Genomic DNA, 14,636 nt, shown 5'->3' with positions numbered 1-14,636 from the left:
TCTGGTTACAATAAGCCTCCCTATGTAAACAGACCCAATGGATCTTGTTTTGCTTGTGGAGCAACTGACCACGTGAAGGGGGATCCCCGGTGTAAGGTTAAACCTTTGGGGGTCCACTCCGCTAATCTGGCCTTCTCCTCCTACGGGGAAGAAGAGATTACAGGAGCATCCTTCTCCTCAGACTCCTTCCCCAGCGCGATAGAAGCTGAGGTAGTTTTAGTTTTCCTGGGTTTCTGGGAGCCTAAAGTCGCAGAGGCTTATGCTAGGATTCCAGATAATACCAAGCACTACCTGTCAGGATTAGTCAGGCGAGTACTAAGGCAGCGAATATGGCAAGGGAAATGTGCACCCAGGAACAACGACTCAGGTATGCTAGAACCCAGGAGTGCAAAATAGAGTGTGACATCAAAACCAATATATGAAAAGGGATGTGGGGTAAGCACCTGACCGCGAGGAAAGTCGGCAAGCGCCTTACCCCCAATGCTGTTACAGGTACTGACAGCGCTAAACCCACGTGGAGGGCCAGCAATGACAGGATCTGTGTACTAACACTCTTGATGGTATTACATAAGGGAATTTAGGAACTGTACTCACGAGGACGAGATACACCTCTTGAATGTCAGCTAGCCCACGAATCCTGTTGATGAATCTGGGACCCAGAAAGGCTATAACAGCAATGGGAGAAGTAGGGAGGTCCAGAGGACAAGGGCTGTAGGCAGCCGGAATGAGGCAGGCTGCCGGGCAGGGAGCCCAGAGGACAAGGGCTGAGGCTGGGAATCAGCAGAGCGAGATCCGCTGCTATGTGGAGAGCCCGCAGGGCAAGGGCGGAGGCTGGAAGGCAGCAGAGCGAGATCCGCTGCAATGTGGAGAGCCCGGCAGGACAAGGGCGGAGACTGGAAGGCAGCAGAGCGAGATCCGCTGCAATGTGGAGAGCCCGGCAGGGCAAGGGCGGAGACTGGAAGGCAGCGGAGCGTGATCCGCTGCAGAAAACTAAATACCTAAGTAGGAATAGGGATTACAAATAGTGGGGAAAACATAAGCATTCACACAGGAGCTAGCTACCACCACACACCACACCTAATGATCAAATGGGAAATGGATGCAGAAGTGCAATGGAAAACATGGAATGGATCCTCTAGAAAGTAAGGATCAGGAGCAGGGAAAAACGAAATAACCTATGCAAACTTCTCCCTACCCTTCCAAGGAAAAGACAGGAAACTAAACTAAGAGGAAGGCTAAGGCAAATGGGTAACAGCAGCAAAGGACAGAGTCAAAGAAATATAGAACACAGACAAACTGGGCTGCATCTAAAAGGGGAAAGCACTGAGAATTGCTGCCTGCAAACAGGGGAAGACAAAAAGGGAAATCAAGGGAGCAGAAATCAATTAGCGCATGAATCCGAAATTCAGGGCGGAGGAAACAAGAAAACAGGAACAAGGAAGTAGGTACAAAGGCAAGGAACCAGGGACCAGGGACTAGTCAAAAACAGGAACACTGCAAACGATGACCAGCTCTGGACTGAAGTGAGACTGAGGCTTTTAAAGCTGTTTAACGAGCACACGCCTCAGGTGTGCTGACTGCTGCACCTGCAGCCACAGGTGTTGCCTATCCTCCACCCAACCTTGTCCTGCAAGGGTGGAGGTGGAGCAGTGGGCCAGGCATTCTGGGAAGCACAGTCATTTGGTTAAAGAAGCATGCTGGCTGCCAAAAACCTGGAATGGATCCGGAAGGGAAGTAGTTTGGAAAATAGGGATTTAGCGCTCCCAATTCATTACAGCACTGTGGCATTAGGTTCGGAGGAAATGTCCAGCAAGGAATAAGCCCCAAAACATGCCCCCAAGTGGCGGGAACGGGAGCGAAGGGAGCGAGTCGTGACACTACTTTAAAGACAGTGTGCTGATCAATGGAGTGGATACTCCAGCTCTTAGGGATAGTGGGTGCAGTCGAACTGTAGTGGATTCTACCTTGGTAGACCCAGAGCTACTCTGATGCCCACTAAGTTGGCTGACGGCCCACCTCGCATGTTTCCAGTAATACCTGTAAATCTTACTTTAAATGGTACAGCAGTCAGGATTCCAGTGAGCATTCAGAGAAACGTCCCAGGAAAGGTCTTGTTAGGCAACGATCTCAGAGCTTTAGGGCTCATAGGAGACACTGCCGACAGGCCCTGCACACGGTCTCAAACACGGGCAGCATTGGCCAAGACCAATACGCCGCCCCAGCGAAGGGGAAACCCAAGGCGAAAGGAGTAAGCAGTCAAGACGAGGGAAAGAGAACCTTCCCCCGAACTCGCCTACCACTGCAGTCGAGGAAGTTGGTCGATCGCCCGAGCCTGACAAGGAGGTGGCGATGCCTGAAGTATTTGACCCCAACGACCATCCGGAACTAAAAGACTTGTTAGTAGAAGGTGGTCCTGACAGGGAAGAATTCAGTAAAGGCCATCGTGAGTGCCCATCTCTGGAAGGCCTAAGGAGACAGGCCTGCTCCCAGCTTGAGGGTGAACCTCCTGGGACGCATCAGATTTATTGGGAAGGTGGACTCCTGTTTAGTGAGCCCACAGAGTCTATAGAAGGAGACCATAATAGGTTGGCGGTTCCCCTTGCTGTAAGACCCTTCCTCCTGCAATTGGTGCATGAAGTGCCCCTTGCTGGTCACCTTGGTATTAAGAGGACCAAGCAAAGTTTATCCATGCACTTCTACTGGCCCAAGATGCGGGTGCAAGTAGAAAGTCACTGCAGGAGTTGTGCCTCCTGCCAGTTATCTGGTAAGAGTGGCTCAACAATCCAAGCTCCATTGGTACCACCCCCAGTTGTGGGAATACCATTCGAAAGGGTAGGGATCGACATCGTTGGTCCTCTCGACCCGCAGACATCCTCAGGCAATAGGTTTATCTTGGTGCTAGTCGACTTTGCAACCCGATATCCTGAGGCCATCCCATTGAAAACTGTAACTGCTAAGTCAGTTGCAAAAGCGTTACTTGGTATCTTTACTAGGGTTGGCTTCCCTAAAGAGGTTGTGTCTGACAGAGGCAGCAACTTTATGTCAAAGTATATGCAGGCTATGTGGAAAGAATGTGGGGTCACCTACAAGTTCTCTTCTGTATACCACCCCCAGACCAATGGTCTGGTGGAACGTTTCAACAGAACGTTAAAGAGCATGATTGGGGCTCTGGAAGAACCTCAGAGAAGAAAATGGGATCTTCTTTTACCATGCTTACTTTTTGCCTACCGAGAGGTACCACAGGAGGGTGTTGGCTTCAGCCCCTTCGAACTTCTGTTCGGTCATACTGTACGGAGACCCTTAGCCATAGTCAAAGAGGGATGGGAGATGCCCACTCCCCCTGTTACTACCAACGTAGTAAATTATGTGCTGGGGCTCAGAAAACGGATGGTACTACTGATGGGCTTGGCTAGTGATAAATTGAAGGCAGGACAAGCGCTGGTGAAACATTGGTACGACCAGAAAGCTTCCCTCATCAACTTTACACCTGGTCAGCAAGTCCTGATCATGAATCCCATAAGGCCTCGAGCTTTACAGGACAAGTGGTCAGGCCCTTACACAGTGGTGGAGGCCCTAGGTGAGGTTAACTATTTAGTGGACCTTGGAAGGCCTGGACAGGCTCCAAAAGTGTTCCACGTAAATAGGCTGAAGGCTTTCGTCCCAAGAGTCGAAATCGCAGCACTGCTACTGGCTTCAGATGTTGAGGAAGAGGAGTCTGAACCTCTCCCCGACCTGTTCCAAAGCGGTCCTTCAGATAGCTCCTTTGAGGGTGTCCGAGCGGCCCCTAACCTGATTTCTATTCAGCAGGCTGAGGTGAAATGTTTGCTTAGGCAGTTTTCCCCCCTGTTTTCACAGTCGCCTGGTTTGACACCTTGGTGCAAACATAACATAGACACAGGAGACAGTGTACCTACCAAAAGTAGGGGATACAGGATGGCAGACAAAGTACGGTCTTACATTAAGACCAAGGTCAACAAGATGTTAGACCTTAGGGTGATTGAACCCTCTAGTAGTCCTTGGTCCAGCCCTGTGGTTTTGGTTCCAAAGGCAGGCACTTCTGAATTGAGGTTCTGCGTGGATTACAGGGCTCTGAATGCTGTCACCAAGACAGATGCACACCCCTTGCCTTGAACAGATAAACTGGTGGATACTTTGGGTGCCTCCAAGTACCTCAGCACGTTTGACCTCACTGCTGGCTATTGGCAATTAGCCTTAGCAGTAGAAGCAAAAGATTAGGTAAAATACCTATTCATTGGGTGTCTCCAAACCTTTTTCAGCCGGCTCCTGTACATTGAACCATATTTCTTTAAAAAGACTCATCACATTAGAGACCTTTAAGGACACTAAACAGGTTTATACTCCCGTGGTGCCCACTCATTTGCTTCCTGCAAATAGCCTCAGCAGAACATGCCAATGAGAAGACAGCGTTTTCTACTCCAGGCAGCCTTTACCAATTCAGGGTAATGCCGTTCGGGTTGAAGAATGCACCTGCCACTTTCCAGAGGCTTGTGAATCATGTGTTCAATGGGTTGGACGAATTCTGTCTTGCATATCTGGATGATGTAGCAGTTTTCAGTGCCACCTGGGAAGACCATGTGAAACACCTCGGGATTGTGCTCCAGGCTCTTCAGAAAGCACACTTGACCATAAAGGCTAGTAAATGCCAGATTGGACAAGGCTCAGTGGTTTACCTTGGACATGAAGTAGGTGGAGGGAGGATACATCCTCTACCCAGTAAAGTACAAGCAGTACAAGACTGGCCTACCCCCACTACACAGACCCAAGTGAGAGCCTTCTTAGGACTCACGGGGTATTACCGCAATTTCATGGCAGACTATGGCACCATAGCTGCCCCTCTGACTGCCCTCACTACTCCGAAGAAACCCAAGAAGGTAACTTGGACCGATGAGTGTGAGAAGGCCTTCAATGGCTTAAAAGAATCCTTGTGCCAGGCCCCTGTCCTCAGGGCCCCTGATTATCAAAGACCTTTTATTGTGCAGACGGACGCCTCTGACACTGGGATAGGAGCTGTACTATCGCAAGTAGATGAGAAGGGTAAGGAACACCCTATTGGTTTTATTAGTCGCCAGCTTAAGGACAGAGAGCTCAGATGGTCCACAGTGGAGAAAGAATGTTTCTCTTTTGTGTGGGCCCTATGGAAGCTGAGGCCATACCTCTATGGGACCCACTGCACTGTGAAAACTGACCATAAGCTCTTAAAGTGGCTGATGAACATGAAGGGAGAGAATCCAAAATTGCTTAGGTGGTCCATAAGTCTACAAGGCTTCGACTTCACTATTGAGCATAGGCCAGGTGTCCAACATAGCAATGCTGATGGGTTGTCCAGAATGTTTAACCGACCTGAACACGAGACTCATCCAGGGGTGGATTAGTTCCCCCTGTCCATAGTCTGGGAGAGGCGAGTGTTAGGAAAGATATCTTAATTGTGGGTAATTTTCCTTCCATGTGGCAACCCCTAAACTTTTTGCTGTAGTTTTCACCCTGATCTAGACTTTGCCAGAGAAGTGCAGCCTTCTGCCGCACTCCTCTGGGCTTTCGCTCCATTCTTACGGGGAAACTGACATGCCCTTAAAACATTCAGTACCGGGAAACATTGTTTTCCGTAGTTTCTTTATCATGTTGCAGCTTTCGCGCAACATGGCACAAGAGGGCACTGTAAGATAAGTTACTGCTCTCTTGGGTCTCTAGTCTTCTACAGGCCCTAGATACTCTCTTTGGATTGTAAATGAACGGTGCAAGTGAATCACGGACGGGATTGGTGGCAGCGATCGTTTCTTGTGTTTTTGAGCTCCTTTTGGCGTTTTAAGCGCGTTTCTTGCGCTTAGCCCAAAATGGTGGCCTGGCTCCCAAAATGGCCAGACCACGAGGCTCTTCGTCCTGTCCGCTGACCGTCTTGCTCCCTTCACCTCCCCCAGGTCAAGCCGACCCGGGGCCTTCCTTATTTGGGCATGTACTTTTCCGCGAAACACAGATGCTTTCGCAGGCTTCTACAGGCTTTTTGTGTGCCTACAGGATGGGGGGCTGGGATGTCTGGTCCCAATACACATCCTGGGCGCCAGAGAGTCTAGGGTGGTGTGAATGCCTGGGACCCCCATGGTCCGTGATAGGTCCACATATGGTGTGAGTGTTTTATGAGCGGATCTCCCATTGGGTCCCCTCCGTTTTGGCGCGAAGGGAACCGTGGATAAGAGGGGGCTGGAAACGCCACTACCATGTCGATCTCCTGAGTTCTCACGAGCCAAGTATCCTGCAACCACGAGGCTGAACTGAGGAATCGCTGGTGACCCACTGAAGGACTGCTCCTCTGCACTGCTGTCGCTTTGTGAAACCCTTTCTACCTCTGATCGAACGAGAAGGCCTGTACTGGTACTTCGACCCCTTGGAATAGTGGGACCAACTATTCTCGGCATCTTCACCATCAAGTTCACGTAAGCCTTCGGAAGTGTCTCTGGGCCATCCAGCAGACTGACAACCCTACCCAGGAGTCTTGCTCTGTAACCGCCATCAGGTTGTGTTGTATTACGAGTCCTTGTCACTCTCACCCGATTCGTACACTTGGCATTCCCAGGTCTGAAGTGAGTAGTGTACATTTGGCTGAAATACACACGGCCTCTCCGTTGCCCTGCTGAGGTAACAAACTGTGCGGGTTCACTGCGTTTGGGAAATCCTCAACTCAACTTCTGCTGCTGCGGAATCTACACGACGCCGAGACGTCCCCTGCTCGTATCTGAACCTGCCAGCTCTGAAACTGACGCGGAGAAGCCTGGGTCTGCCTGCATCGGGGACCGGTGAGTAGCATCGCTAGGAACTGGTCGCCCTCCTGCAGTAGCCCATCGCTTTTCCCCGCTGTGTCTAACAGCACGCCTTTCCGTACTCGCGCTCTGCTTCTGCCCCCAGTGGAGGCTGCGCTTGAGTCGCGGAGCTCTGTTCATCTTCATTTGTTCATCGAACTAAACTGCCTGATTCCCTCGAAGAGACTGCCCTTTTGCCCGTTGGCACCAGCGTGTGCAGGTACTCTTGAGCACAAGGCTCCACTCTTCGTAGGGCTTGGACTTCCTTTTAGTTAGGTGCCTCTGAAGGCGGACTGAGTCTAATTATTATTCGCACTGCCTGTTTTCCTCCCCATCTAGGTGGTCTACACATTTTGTGCGTCTAACTCATTAGACTCGTTTGTATTTGTATATATATTGTATTGGTTTGGTATGTGTTGGTTTACTTGAGTTTTATTGTGATTTCTCGCTACGGTCAATGTTACAAAGGCCTTGTAATAAATGTGTATATATTTTTAATATAATACCTGATTGGAGTAATTTGTAAGTGTCCTTGCTTTGTGTGCTCATTGCGGGCTTTCAGTCACCCTCACCCCTCTTGAGACCTAGTCTTGACCGCCGTGATCGCTACCCTGATTGGTCTGGCTTGTCCAGAGGTTACCCTGTTCCAAGAAACTAGGCTGGCCTTCTAAACCTCAGCCCTTCCAGGACAGAGTTCAGAAATCCATCTAAACATTGGCCAAGTAGGCTCACCAGAAATGTGGGCACCTTGGAGAAAAGGCTACTACCAGGTGGGCATCAGTATTCCTTTAGAGGTAGTGAAAACAATCATTTTGCAATGTCCAGTGTGCCAACACCAACAGCACAGGCCTATCCCTCCGATTGTCCAGGGTACGTTGCGAAGAGGAAAATTACCAGGTCAAATTTGGCAGATTGATTAATTCAGACCCCTGCCAATCAGTAGAGGTTGTCAGTATGCATGCACTATTGTGGATACATACTCGAGATACATGATGGTTTTACCGTGCAAGCGTGCCACACAACTGAACACTATTAAGTTGTTGGATCAGATCACGTTGCATTATGGGTTGCCTTTGCAGATTCAAAGTGACAATGGGTCACACTTCAAAGGCAAATTACTTCAAGAGTACTGTCAGAAAAGGAGTATTGAATGGCTCTATCACGTGCCGCATTACCCTGCAGCTTCAGGATTAATTGAACGGATGAATGGTTTGTTGAAAGAGCAGCTGCGCAAATCCGGAGAAGGCAGTTTAACAGGCTGGTGTGATCGTGTGTTTGATGCGGTGCAAGTGTTAAACAATAGGCCTGTGAATAATCATGAAACTCCTTTGATGCAGCAAATGACTCCTGCTTTACAGATTCAACCCAACTCAGTCAGAGAAACTCTATTGTACTGGGAAATTACCCCGGGTTCTTTAGCTCCCTATCGGGCGACTCCAGAGTCAGCAGGGGTAGACTTGCATTCTCATGAGGAAATCAGATTAGACCCAACAGGGATTGTTGTGATTGGAACAGGGATTGGGGTACAAATTCCTCCAGAGCATATGGGATGGATTGCCCTTAGATCTGGCCTAGCATTGAAGGGAGTTCAAGTGCTGGGAGGGGTCATTGATGCCAATTACCAAGGTGAGATCAAAGTCATCCAGATGAATAGTGGGGAACAATTGCTACCGATCCACAAGGGCGATCGGGTGGCCCAGTTGATTATTATTCCTGTTAAGTTGTCCATGATTAAAAAGGGGGAGCCTCCTACAGTGTTAACTACCTGTGGGGATCTTGGTTTTGGCTCTTCAGACAATATGGTACCGGGTGCGAAGGTGTGGGTCGAAAGCCCAAGTGGCCCACCAGTGCCTGCAGATGTTTTTGCATCAGGCAAGAACCAGGAAGTCTTAGTGATGGAGCCCGGTAGTAAGAAATGGCAGTATGTGCCGCAGACAAATGTTACCTAAGAGAGTGATTTTCAACACTGATATCTCTTTTCTGGGTTTGCCTTGTAGATCCTGTGTCTGGCTGGTGTAACTGTGGGACTTAATGGACTCTGTTTGGGAGAGTCAAACGGCATGCTGCTTCCCACGAAACATGTCGCATCTATGCCAGCGATCCAGGGGACACCAATGATGATGAGCAATGATGTCCAAAAGCAGCCCTATGCCGATGCTGAAAAGCCAGCCAGACCGAAGAAATGGATTTGTGGAATGCGAAAATCACGTCAGGTGCAGATTCAAACAACTTTGATGCCAGCTATACAACAGATATCTTTAGGATGCGAAACTATTCCCCGATGATTACACAAACTGAGAATATGTGGATATACTTGGCACAGCAAGTACTAAACATTATGCACTTTTGCCTTACTGACGTGCAACATGCAGAAGCTTTGTTGACTACATGTCTAGTAGCGGTACCGACGCCAGTTCCGGTTCTAAAACACATCTTTGGCATCACGCACAATGATTCTTTGATTCAGGATTCCGATATTAGACAGTCCTTTTCGGTCTATGTGTACTGCAGGTTTTGTCAAGAAACAGATCTCAAGTGGAGGAACTTAACACGTATTATAACATACAATATAACTCAAGGCAATGTGTGTTACTTTATGACCTGCGATGTAAATGAAATTGGCAAATGCCAACAGTTGAATTTAACCAAACAGAAAAATCAAACTACGTTTGAAAAAAGGTTGTGTTCTCGAGTTCCACGCACAGGTACCAGTGTGAATAATTCTGTCTTGCAATCATACAGTGTTAGCTGCCAGTCATATGTATCACACAAAATTCCAACAGGATGGCTCTTCTCATGTGGCAATATCACATACACTTACATTCCAGCTAACATTTCCGGAGGTCCATGTGCCTTAACTCGATTAGGGCTAATGATGTTTCCTTTACACCCAGTCATGTCTCGAAGCAAAAGGTCAACTTTTGAATCTGTGGGTTTATCCCCGGATTGTAATTCACATGTGCATTTATTATCCGAGACTGAAGTTCTAGCGTTAGCCCTTTCATTAGTGGGAGTCTGGGCTTTAGCTGCTGGGGGTTACAAATCTTTGATTAAACTAGCATGTTTAGTGGTAAAAGGTCTGAATCATACTTCTCAAGCATTAGAAGAGTTGCTCCTTCATAGCAAAGTTATTAGAAAATCAACATTGCAAAACAGGGCTGCCGTTGATTATCTCTTGCTGAAACATAATTTGGGCTGTAACGCAGTGGAAGGTATGTGTTGTTTCAATCTAAGTGACCATTCACGATCCATTGAAAGTCATATTAGAGGTTTGAGGGACCTCATTTCCCAAGTATCTCAAAGTTATGCTGGGAATTGGTGGGATTGGTTATTTTCATGGCTTCCTGACATTGGGAGTACACTGTGTTACGCCTTGGTCTGCATTTGCATTATTTTAGCTATTATAATACTTGGTTGTTTTTGTATTCAATGTATTCCTAACTTGGTTCTAATGTTTCGTCGGTTCCAGAGACCATCTCCTCTGCCACTGGGCTATGGAAGATAAATATCCAAGGGTGGAATTGTTATGCTTGAGCTAAAACATGGCGCTGGTGCATTCTGGGGGCACTCAGAGCCATAATGGATATTTATTCCATGCCTCAGTGAAAAGCTGTACTTGCTTTGCTGAAAGACATGCTTTCTAAACCTGGTATGCAGCCAGTCAAGGACATTCTGCTGGGAAAGCTGGTTTTGTTATGTCTTGCTATGAGTTATGGAATTGTTTGCCGTGGTGTTTTAGAAGAAGAGGGAAGCTTTGCTCCTTGGGGTTACTGTCGGTTGACCGGCCGGCAATCAATAGTCACTCAGCAATGCGCAAACTCTAATGTCAGAAGGTTTGAGAAATTGCCACCCCTTTTGAGGAGGGCATATATGCGGAGCTATCGGGAAGGTCAGGGGAAACCAAAAAGACCTCAGTCAGAAGGAGGACGCCTTGTTCTGACCTTCCTGTGGGCTGTTGTGCTCTCTGCCTGGCTGTTACCGGGGTCTTCCAGCCGCTTCTGGCGAGATGAGGGATTCTGTTACGCCCATGGTGATGTATTTTCTTTTGAATTCTCTGTTCTTTCTGTGATTTATTTCTGTGTTATCACTTGTTGCTTCCAAGCTATGAATAAATAGCCGTATAAGGGCTCATTATTTTGCTAACTGCATATCTGGTTGTGAGTTATTGCTTCACCTACCTGCGTTCAAATTATTTTCTTGCTCTACAAATGTACTGGTGATGAATAATTGTCCGTGCACTCTTGGAGAGAAAAACAATTATCTAGATAATTACTGGTCTCCCCACCGTCAACATTATCTACTTTGGGTACCTGATATTCCAAGTCTGCCCCCAAGGAAATTTCTGCTGTTATATGTACATACCGACCACCCTCACATCGTCCTGGGACCTGTGTAAGGGAAATGCTCAACAGATCATCCCCTAAGGCTGTGAAGCACTGGAGTTTTCCAGCACCTCACACTGAGGCTTAGTCTTATCAACCAACCTTAAAGACTTTCGTGGGGTCTTTGTCGAGTCGGACATTGCATTAAAAAATGACCCGCAGCAGAGGAAGAGCTGCAACTGTCTCCGTCCATTTGGTTCCCAATTAATCAAGGTCCCTCAAAGCCCTACAATTTGCATAGGTTCAAGACTATCCACCAGTTTACCTGATGGGAGGTTTTCTCCTTTGCTTTTAACAAATAAGGGAACGCAACTATCTCTATTTCGGTCTCCCTTCCATTCCTTTAACCTGTGGTCCAACTGAACCACCAAGTCTATAAAGTTTGCACAATCCAAAGGCGGGTAAACTACTTGAACTAATACATTTTTAAGTTCCCCTAGCAAACTCTGGTAGGACAGCAAGGTTCTCTTTTCCTCAGGAAATTTGTTTTCCCCACAAGTCGATTAAAGGTGGTAATGTATGTAATTACATCTTGGGCCCCTTGACGCAACATCAGTAGCTCATTATCCATAGGCCTGATCATTTGCCTTACAGGTGAATCATATCTCTAGCCCTCTCTTGAATCCTACATAATCCTGTAACAAACGGTCCCCCCTTTCAACCAATGGAATGGACCAACTGCCAAATAGGACATAATAAAAGTCACTGTGACACTATCATTAGGCAAACCTTGTGGTCGGCATGAGAAAATGTAGTTGGCACATATTAATAAAGACAGCATATTTCAAAGGATTGCCACAAAACCTTTCCAGTGGCACTAATGAGACATTGACAGGGGTAATGACCTGCATCATCTTCAGTAGACAGCCTCCAGTCGCCTCCCCTGGAGGGGTAGCTCGTGCTCAAGCATGAAATGTGTTAAACCTGGGTCTTAATGCATTTTAGCATCCCAAGTAGTAATAACATCTTGCAGTAGTGCATTTGTTTCTGCCCTGCATGCCTGTGGTTCAGCCTTTACCTCCCGATTGACCCTGCTTTAGTTGTCCATGATACCCTAGTCCAGTGGGAAAGGTAAACTTGGGCTCAGCGTACTGTAGTGCCTTACCTGTGTTCTGCTCGAGGTAGGCAAGAGCTCCTAGGGGACATAGGGCATCTGTGATGTTACTGCAGTCCTTCGCTAGGTACTCGTGTTTCCAGCACTCCTGAGAAGTCTGTAATCTTGTGGAAAAGTGATGTTAGTTACATACATACAATTTCCCTTAGGGCTCCATTAGTGGTTAGTTCTGCCTTGCTTGCACAATGCTTCCAAAAACAATATCAGGAGCTCCAAGGCGGGTCGGCTTGCAGTTCGTAATGTACATCCTTGGAAGCGTATCAAAGCAAGCCACAAGAGTTTTGCCAGCATGTTATGACAAAGCAACTGGGCTCCTGTTTAATGGCATTGCTATGCTTGTTAAAGCAGATGCAATGTTAGTACCTTAGTAATGCATGAAATTATGGCGTTAATGTTGTTTTCTTCTTCCTGTGCAGGTTTGGCGATTCAGAGGTGCCGCAGGTCATGTCTTACTTGTTGTTTCACTTCCTCCGTGCAGGTTCGTCGATTTGAAGGTCCGAAGCAGAAGAGCGGGATTAATGGCGGAAGCATGGCGGACCACAGTAAAGAAGACATATGGAGCAGCACAGGCGACTTGTTAATCCAGGAATGAAGCACGAATGGAGAGCACGGCTGGATGAAGGGTGTGATATTTTATAGGCTCATCTGCTCAAGATCACGCAAGAGTGAGCTTTCTGAGGAATTACAATTCCAGCTACGCATGCTGGGGAGTGTAATATTTTCTCTATAAGAGGAAACTGCCAAAGACCAGCAGTTGCTCAGAACTTGACCCCTTTATCTCCAAACCCTTTGCATGTGGGGTGTGCTTATCAGAATGTGCTGTAGCCTAGCATATGTGTGGGCATGTGTTTCCCACGGGCTCCCAATGTTCCTTGACCCATTAATGACAAATAGACACTACTGACAAATGACAAGACAAGGGAGAGAGGTTTACGAACATGGGAAGGTAAACAGCAATAGGAAAAATGGGCCATAGACACAGGTACCGGACGGGGGTGCATGTAGTCATGGACTTACGTGGGTATTTTAGCAATCAATGGGCACTGTGATTTGGGTGCACCTTATAACTGCTAGAAAATGTCTGTTATAGTGACAGTAACAATACAGGTTGTAGCCGCAGTAATGGGCTGTAGAACCAGGAAAAAATAACATATATGATAGCGAGAGTTTGTTTCACAATTTGAATAGGTTGGATATGTCTGCCCTTGGGATACTTATTTGTCAAATGTCATTTTATGATTTGTTTCATGTATGTAATATAGCCACAAATAAGCTGCACGGATTGTAGCCACGAGTATTAGGCAGCCAATAGGTAATTGTATATAGGATATAATATCTCGGCCATGCTTCCTCCGATTAGATTTTGCAGGCCCAGATCCAACAACCCCTTCGTACAAAATCAATCCTCTAAGGTCCCAAACAAAGTTACACCCAAAAAGCATAATTCCCGGAATCATTGTTTCACCAGTCTCCATTCAAATACTACCTGTCCTTCTCATTTCCGTTCCTCTGAGTATCATTTTCCACATCCCCAACCTAATCAGACAAAACACTATGGGCCTCATTACGACCCCGGCGCTAAACCATGGTGCTATTAGCACCATGGTCCATGCCGGGGTCCGCCATGGTGAATGGCGGAATTACCCCCCATTCCAAGGTGGGCGGTAATTCCCCATTCACCATGGGCCCTTCCCCATTCCCATTTTTGCCCCATAGGGCTCAATGGGAATGGGGAAGGTGCTAAGTACGGTGCTGCAAATTGCGGCACCGTACTTAGCACCAAGGTCCCTTTGCGGCACCCTACTTTAACGCCTGCTAAAAACAGGCGTTAAGGTCGGGTCCCGCAAAGGGACCTCGTAATCAGGCGTTAAGGGTTTAATGGCGCCGACACCTTTTACGGCGCCGTTAAACCCTTTATTGCCAGGGTCGTAATGAGGCCCTATGATTCCCACAATCCCCTTTGTTTATTTCACGGCCCCAGCTATTCCAATTTACCCCGCAAACCCTACTAATCCCATCCCTCTATTTGTCATCTTCCAAACACCACATTTTCCACCCATGAAACAAAAAATGGGAATGAAATGTTTCCCCTTAATCTCTGAAGCCATTCCACCTGTCTGAAAGAACATTAAGGGCACTACCTAACATCTTTTTTTTCCTCAAGATTATTTCCTACAAGGAAGCAACAGCATTCTAATCTCGTTACAAATAAGAGTGCCAAATCCCTTGGGTTGGTCTTTTTTTGTTAGACATTGTAAGAAAGGTATATTAAAAATGTTACCCTTTATCTCACACAAACACGAATTAACCTTTGTGTTTCTGAATATG

The 14,636-nt window shown here is 47.3% G+C and overlaps 1 long non-coding RNA gene across 1 annotated transcript in view; it reads left to right on the top strand.

Annotated features, from left to right (window-relative positions):
• LOC138481789 (uncharacterized) overlaps positions 1-13,511 on the top strand; it is a 471,880-nt gene extending 458,369 nt beyond the window's left edge. The window contains exon 4 of the long non-coding RNA XR_011274405.1: positions 12,787-13,511. This is a non-coding gene — a long non-coding RNA (uncharacterized lncRNA). The remainder of the gene's footprint in view (positions 1-12,786) is intronic.
• The last annotated feature ends 1,125 nt before the right edge of the window (positions 13,512-14,636 follow it).

The sequence above is a fragment of the Ambystoma mexicanum genome, chromosome 5p, assembly GCF_040938575.1.
Source record: "Ambystoma mexicanum isolate Mex_15411 chromosome 5p, UKY_AmexF1_1, whole genome shotgun sequence".
Lineage (NCBI taxonomy): Eukaryota > Metazoa > Chordata > Amphibia > Caudata > Ambystomatidae > Ambystoma > Ambystoma mexicanum.
The sequence above is the reverse complement of the archived record's forward strand: the minus strand, read 5'-3'. Positions and strand labels throughout refer to the sequence as shown.